The 6,975-nt window shown below is 37.0% G+C and overlaps 1 non-coding gene across 1 annotated transcript; it reads right to left on the reverse strand.

The window, feature by feature from the left end:
- Positions 1 to 400: 400 nt before the first annotated feature.
- On the reverse strand, positions 401 to 504 carry LOC116551102. Its single transcript, XR_004268723.1, has one exon. It is a non-coding gene; the product is annotated as a U6 spliceosomal RNA (small nuclear RNA).
- Between the last annotated feature and the right edge of the window lie 6,471 nt (positions 505 to 6,975).

Below are 6,975 nucleotides of genomic sequence, written 5' to 3' on the forward strand. Positions count from 1 at the left end.
TATTCTATTTCTTAATCTATGTGGATATGGGAAAGGCTAGAAATAAATTTTTATTAATAATTCTTTTTTTCACTCCTGTCTCTGAGAACTTTGACACATAACTTTAGAGTTTCTCTGATAAACGCAGAATGTATCTCCCTATATGACTTGCTTTGGTTAATACAATGAGGCAGAAATGAAGGTATGTCTGTTCAAACCCTAGGCTCTAAAGGCCCTCATACATTTTTTTAAATATTTCATTTTAAATTTTTGTGGGTACATAGGAGAGGTTTCAATATCTCATCATATACATCATAGTAGATGTTTAAATATCTCATGTTGATACAGGCATGCAATGAATAATAATCACATCACAGGAAATGGGGTATTCATCTCCTCAAGCATTTATCCTTTATGTTACAAAAATATGAAAGGCTTCACGAATTTGTGTGTCATCTTGGCACAGGGGCAATGCCAATTTCCATATCATTTCAATTTTAGTCTATGTGCTACTGAAGTAAGTACCCTCATGCATTTCTATTTGCTTTATAGCATTTCACTATGAGTAGAACACATCTGTGTTAGCCACCCAAATGGAGGATGGAAGAACTGTAGAGCAGAGATATACCAGATGTCTCACTATGTTTGTCTTGTTATAACAAAATACTTTAGATGAGGTAATTTATAGAGAACAAAAATGTATTTTTTCATGGAGGCTGGAATCCAAGATCAAGGCACCATTAGGTTCAAATCTGTTAAGGGTCTAATCTCTACTTCCAAGTTGGTGCCTTGTTGCTGCATCCTCTGAAGGGGAGAAATGCTGTGTCCTCCCCAAGTAGAAGAGGTGGAAGGGATGGAAGGCCAAAAAAGAGAGACACAAACTCCCTCGAGTCCTTTCATAATGATATTAATCCATTCATGAGGGCGGAACCCTCAAGACCTAAATACCTCCCCAAACACCCATCCTCCCAATACTTGCATTGGGGATTATGTTTCCAACACATGAAGTCTGGGGGATACATTCAGACCACAACACCACGTAAGTTGCCCCAGCCAAATGCAGCCTAGAGTGAACCCCTATTGGTATTTGCAAAAGCACAAGTAAGCAGCTAAACTGCAAACACAGGAGTAATGCCAGACATGTGGGCTCTGCTCTTGGTTGGATTTGGGAGGTTTCATTTAGATGGGAAAGTTCTGTTTCATGTGTTTTTCATTCTCTTCCACAGACTAATAATAGGCTAGACCAAATGTGTCTTTCTCATGATAATGGCATCAGCTCATGTAGAACAGCATTTTACACAAGGTTTCTTGGATTCTTGATTTGGAATCAGCTCTTCATAAGTCCTGCTTTATTCCATTGGTTAAAGCAAGTTAGTTACATGACCAACCCCCAAATCAAGGGGCAGAGAAACATCATCCTTTGTGGAAGAAAATGCAAAATCTCAAGGCAATAGTTTTAATCAGAGGGATTACGAAGTATTGGAGCCATTAATACAATATGACTCCTAGATGGATGTCACAAAGTAAATAAGTAATTACAGCATAATTCATCCATTAAAATTGTATTAAGTATTATGAAGAAGAAATACTTCATGGTAAGTTCTACATGGAAAACAAAAGAGAAAACAAATATATTGTTAAGCATTTCCATTTCAAGATTACAATCCTGGATAATTATAATATTGACTATCACATTTCCATAGTAAGAGCAATTTAATAATGCACATGATATCTAGTCTGTATTTTGTTAAATGCTTAAAATCAACAGTAAGAAACAAAGCTAATAATATCCTGGTTATGGAAAAATTTCTGATTATTTTTCTATTTAATTTTGAGAGCTAAGCAAGCCAGGCTATTTCCTTCTATCTCCAACGATTTTGCGCAAAACTTCTACACTATTCATGATTACATACTGTGTGGTTTTACATCTTTAGGTTTGAGAAACATATATTTCTTAGAGATTATGAGGGAGTGAGGTAGGGAATTATTAGGGAAAAAAAAATTCCCCAATATGTTACCTTTGCGAAGAAAAAAAAAATTGCACCACTGTTTGTACTTTCTTGGGTATCTCGTTCAGGGCCATTCTCATCATTCTAATGTTCACTCCCTGACTCACTCCTCTGCAGGAGGAGGAAGGAATATCTAATATGTCCACATAATCAGATGGTATCTCAAAAGCTCTCTTTTCTCCCTTGACTACCTTCAAGCAGAGTAAATTCTTCTCTTTTTCCTCTTCCAGTGTAATAAATATTTTGGGATCTACCCTCTCTTATAACAGGGTGGAATGATAAGGAAGAAACTGCTGTTTGGAAATTTTATCTCCAAGTACGTAGGCAGACTCAAATAAGAGTGGAATAAGCAAAATATCTCTGTTGTGTTTTCCAATCTAGTTTCATCAATAATGTATAATTAGATTCTTACTTGGCTTATTCTGCCTGCTGTTAGTTGATTGGATTTAGGGTAGCTGCAAATTCGTTGACATTCCTTCTGTTGAGAGTGGGGTCTATACCTATAAATTCAGTGAAGAAGCGATGCTTCCAAGGCTGGGGCATAAAATTTCCATGCAGCTTTTTTTCTCCTAGAACAATCACTTTCCAGGTGCTTCCTCTTGGTTATCTCAGAATCCAGCTGCCATGCTAACAGAAATCTAAACCACCTAGGGAGGCCCTGAGAGGGTGTCCAGCTTACAGTCCCAGCTGAAGCAGATTAAATCGGGCACCAGACAAGAAAGTGAGAGGCTCCAAAATCATAGACCAGAGACCAGCCATTTTTGTTGGACACTATCTGAATTCCTGATCCACAGAAGCAATTAACATAATCAAATGGTGGGTCTTTTTTCGGGCCACCAAGTTAGGGTTGCTTACATAGCAATAATAACTGGTACATTAGAGAAAAGAGTGTGGATGAGGAAAAACCATACATCCATGCAACAGGTGAATCATACAAGAGAAAAGGACAATTCTTGGAAACAGAACTCTCAGAAATGTAAATCTGTTTCAGTTCTTCAAGCCTCATAAGGATCTAATTGGCCAGAATTGGTTGTTTCCAATTAAGTCTCTAATATTCAAAGCCAATTATTAGTGCAAGTCTGAAATGACTTTAGGAATGTGATTTTAGAATGACTGAGGCCAGATTGTAATAACTAGAAATAAGTATTACCCACCTAGTCAGCTCTGTATCTGCACCCTGAACTGATGGGAATATATATGTATGCGACCTTAATTAAAAAATGTAAAAATAGTTGTGTATGTTTGCATGTGTGCACTTCCTTAGAGAAAAAGACAAATGACAAGAAAATAAATTTATATCAGAATTTGAATTTAGTCATAATATTCTCATCTTCAGACACACACACACAGACACACACACACACACACACACACACACACACACACAGACACATACATATCTCCTGGATTTGGAGCAAACCTTCACCACCTCTTCTATTGTCTACATTTATATCTGTATTTCTAACTATGAAATTAGTATTTGTTTGAATTGAAGCTCCTAAGATAATTAAATATTTATTTTCTCTATTACATGCCATCAAGTATGTTAAAAATTTAGAATTTCAATAATAAGGATGAGATGAACAAACAAAACCTTTAAAATAATTTAATAGCTGGGGTCACCAAAACTGTACTATTCCCAGAATTTAATGATCCAATTTTTTTTGTCCCTCTTTCAATAACGTAGCATTACAAAATTTATTTTGAAATTTTATGATATAATTTACGCCATTTTAGTGCCTAATTCACACCCTTGGGAGAAAAAAACATTAGTTTACCTTTGCACTGGTTATTCAAACTCAGTTTCAAATTACAGGTACTCACAGGCACTAGCTTAAGCAATATGGGATATTCATTACAATGATGCTAGAATATCTCATAGAATTGAAGGGCAAGCATAAATTTAGTTCTCTGGAACTGCCTAGAGACAGGAATTAGGAGGTTTTATGCCTCTCTTTGTGTCTGTTTCAATTTTCTCTTTCTCAAGGATCAGCTGAGTCCAATTTTCCTGACCACATAGCAAAACAACAACAACAACAACAACGAAACATGGCTGCTGATGAACCCCGAGTTGACATGTTGCTCCTAGCACAGACTTTCTTTTTTCAGTCTCAACTTCAGATTCCTAGGGATTGAATTGTGAATGGCCTAGGCTAAGTCATTGTCTTTGGGAAATGGACTTTGATGGCCTTGCCGTTAGGCCTCCTTAGAGGACAGGGTCGCCTTGTACAAAATAGCTTCACAGACTAACTACTGCCCTCCTGTGGTGAAATGGGAAAAGCAGCCCCCAAAAAGGGGTGGTATGAGATGACTAGGCAGAATGACTTCCCATGAGAAATCTATAATGAATACAAATACTGTATTTTGAAATTTCAAAATGAATTAATAGGGGAACCAATAAGTTAAAAAATCTTGCTTTGCCACCTAATGTACTTTCCATATTGGAATGCTATGCAAGGCATCTACCAGTTACAGTTACCCCTTCGAGGAGCCTCAGCATAACAGCCAGATCTATATTGAGCTTGCCAAGTATTCTCTTTGCATTGGCTATGCAGTTGATTTACAAGGGATTACTACCCAGCAGCCTAAGGGGCTCAAGGGGAGAACCACACATACCAGCGACACACCATGCTGGATTGTGATGGTCAACCCATCAATGCACTCTTTTCCAGGTGAGTTTGAGTTGAAATCAGTCAACTTGACATTAGAGTCAGTGCAGGTGCAGCAGACCCTGCAGTAGTAGCTGAACATCAAACAGATAGAAGTACTCCCATGGAGACCAGACAATTCCTGTTTTAGCAGAAATGATCAGTAGAGATATTTCTGATTCAGCACATCCAGACCAATAGAGCTGGGGATGGATGAGGTACTGTAAGAAAATATTTCAGGCCCCAAGTGGCTTCTAAGGCCAGCTCTTACGTTTTCTTACTTACACACATATTGTTAAAATAAGTTCCCATTACCTGAGAAAAACAATGTGATTCTGTGCTATGCAACTTAAGAGAACCTATTTCATACACTTCTCAGGGTGCAAACAATTGACACTGATGACTGAAAGGATGCTCAGATTAACAGTAAATAATTTTGAAAAGTGTTGGTTTGTTGGTAATAATAATGAAAAATACTAGTGATAACAACAGTGACAACGTTAACTACTTTATATTGAGTGCTTACTATGTTCCAGCAAAAAAACTTCACAGACATTCTCTTAACCTAAACACCACATTGGTACTATAAGGTTGTTTTCATGTTATCATTCTCATTTTACAAATGAGGAATCTGAGGCTCAGAAAAACTAAGTTTCCCAGGGTCTGTAGCCAGGAAATGATGAAGCCAAAAATGTGACACAGAACCTGAGCTCTTAACCACTTTGCTGAACTGCTTCGGCGGGATTTTTAAAAAAATATAGAGTATTGAGAACAGATTGGCAATTTCATTTTGAGAAACCAAGTAAAGTGCAATCTAAAGACACATACATAAAGGACTCCCAGTAGCAAATATGTGGTTTACCTTTCCACATATTTTCTGAAATATTTGCCCTTAGATACTAATCCTAAAGTATTTCAACATCTGGTTCAAATTACACATTTTGCTTTATCTATAAAACTGTAAAACGTTATATCATTAGCACCAAGCAAACATGTGTTCCTCATTATGTTTTATTCTATTCATATTGAAATAATTATTAAAATAACATCAGTTTCTCTATTTTCTTTATTTACTTGTTCTGTTTTAGCATGAAATAAAGTATTTTATTGCTAGTATAAAAAAGCCATATTGAAAATTGGGGAAATTTTATTCTTTTATCTTGTTTTTGCAAGTCATCAGCTGTGATAAAATTTTAAAAAGTTATAATCCAGAGTTTATTAAAAATAACTCACACTAATAAACCTACACTTCCAAATGTCACCAATTACTATTTAAGGGAAATTGAAAAGGCTTTTAAAAATGGCTCTATTCACCATCCTAGGATTCTTAACACTGTGGACCACCTTATTTTTGTAAAGAAAAGTTTTCCTTTTTGATTTATTTAATGTTTTATTTTGATTTTTCTACCTCTTTGACTGCTCTTCTCTCTCTACTTGAACACAGCTGTCTTTCAAGACGAGGTCAGTTACACCAACGTTTTTGATGTCTTATATTCCTCCAAGAAAACAAAAAGTGGTGATTTCAATAATTGCCTGTAGTCACAGGAGCCTGAATCTGGGACTCAGACTTCCTGGAATTGAATCTTTCTCCAGATACTCAATGTCTCCATACCTCAGTTTTCTTACATGTAAAAGTTTGGTGTATTAGGGCTCTCTAGGGGGACAGGACTAATATGATAGACGTATATATGAAAGGGAGTTTATTAAGGAGTATTGACTCATAAGATTGCAAGGTGAAGTCTCACGAAAGGATGTCTATAAGCTGAGGAGCAAGGAAGCCAGTCCAAGTCCCAAAACCTCCGAAGTAGGGAAGCCAACAGTGCAATCTTTAGTCTGTGACCAAAACCCTCTGACAAACCACTGGTGTAAATCCAAGAGTCCAAAAGCTGAAGAACTTGGAGTCTGATATCCGAAGATAGAAAGCGAGAAAGACGGAGGCCAGAAGACTCAGGCAGTCTAATCCTTCCATGTTCCTCTGCCTATCTTTATCCTAGCTGCATTGGCAGCTAATTAGGTGGTGCCCACCCAGAATGAGAGTGGGTCTGCCTCTCCTAGTCCACTGACTCAACTGTTAATCTCCCTGGGTAACACCCTCAGAGGCATACCCAGGAACAATCATTTGCATCCTTCAATAGTATCAAGTTGACACTCAGTATTAACCATCACATTTAGGAAATCATACTGCCTTGCTCCTAGGGATATGATAAGGATTAAAATGAGAAAATATGCTTAAAACATCTGGCACATTGTATATTAAGCGCTTATTAATATGGGCTGTTTACTTCAACCCTGACCTCAACCGTTCTTCTCAACCATTTTTCTTGTTGTTGTTCTTCCTG

This window comes from Sapajus apella, unplaced genomic scaffold, assembly GCF_009761245.1.
Source record: "Sapajus apella isolate SASKATOON/1434 unplaced genomic scaffold, GSC_monkey_1.0 scaffold8, whole genome shotgun sequence".
Classification (NCBI taxonomy): Eukaryota; Metazoa; Chordata; class Mammalia; order Primates; family Cebidae; genus Sapajus; species Sapajus apella.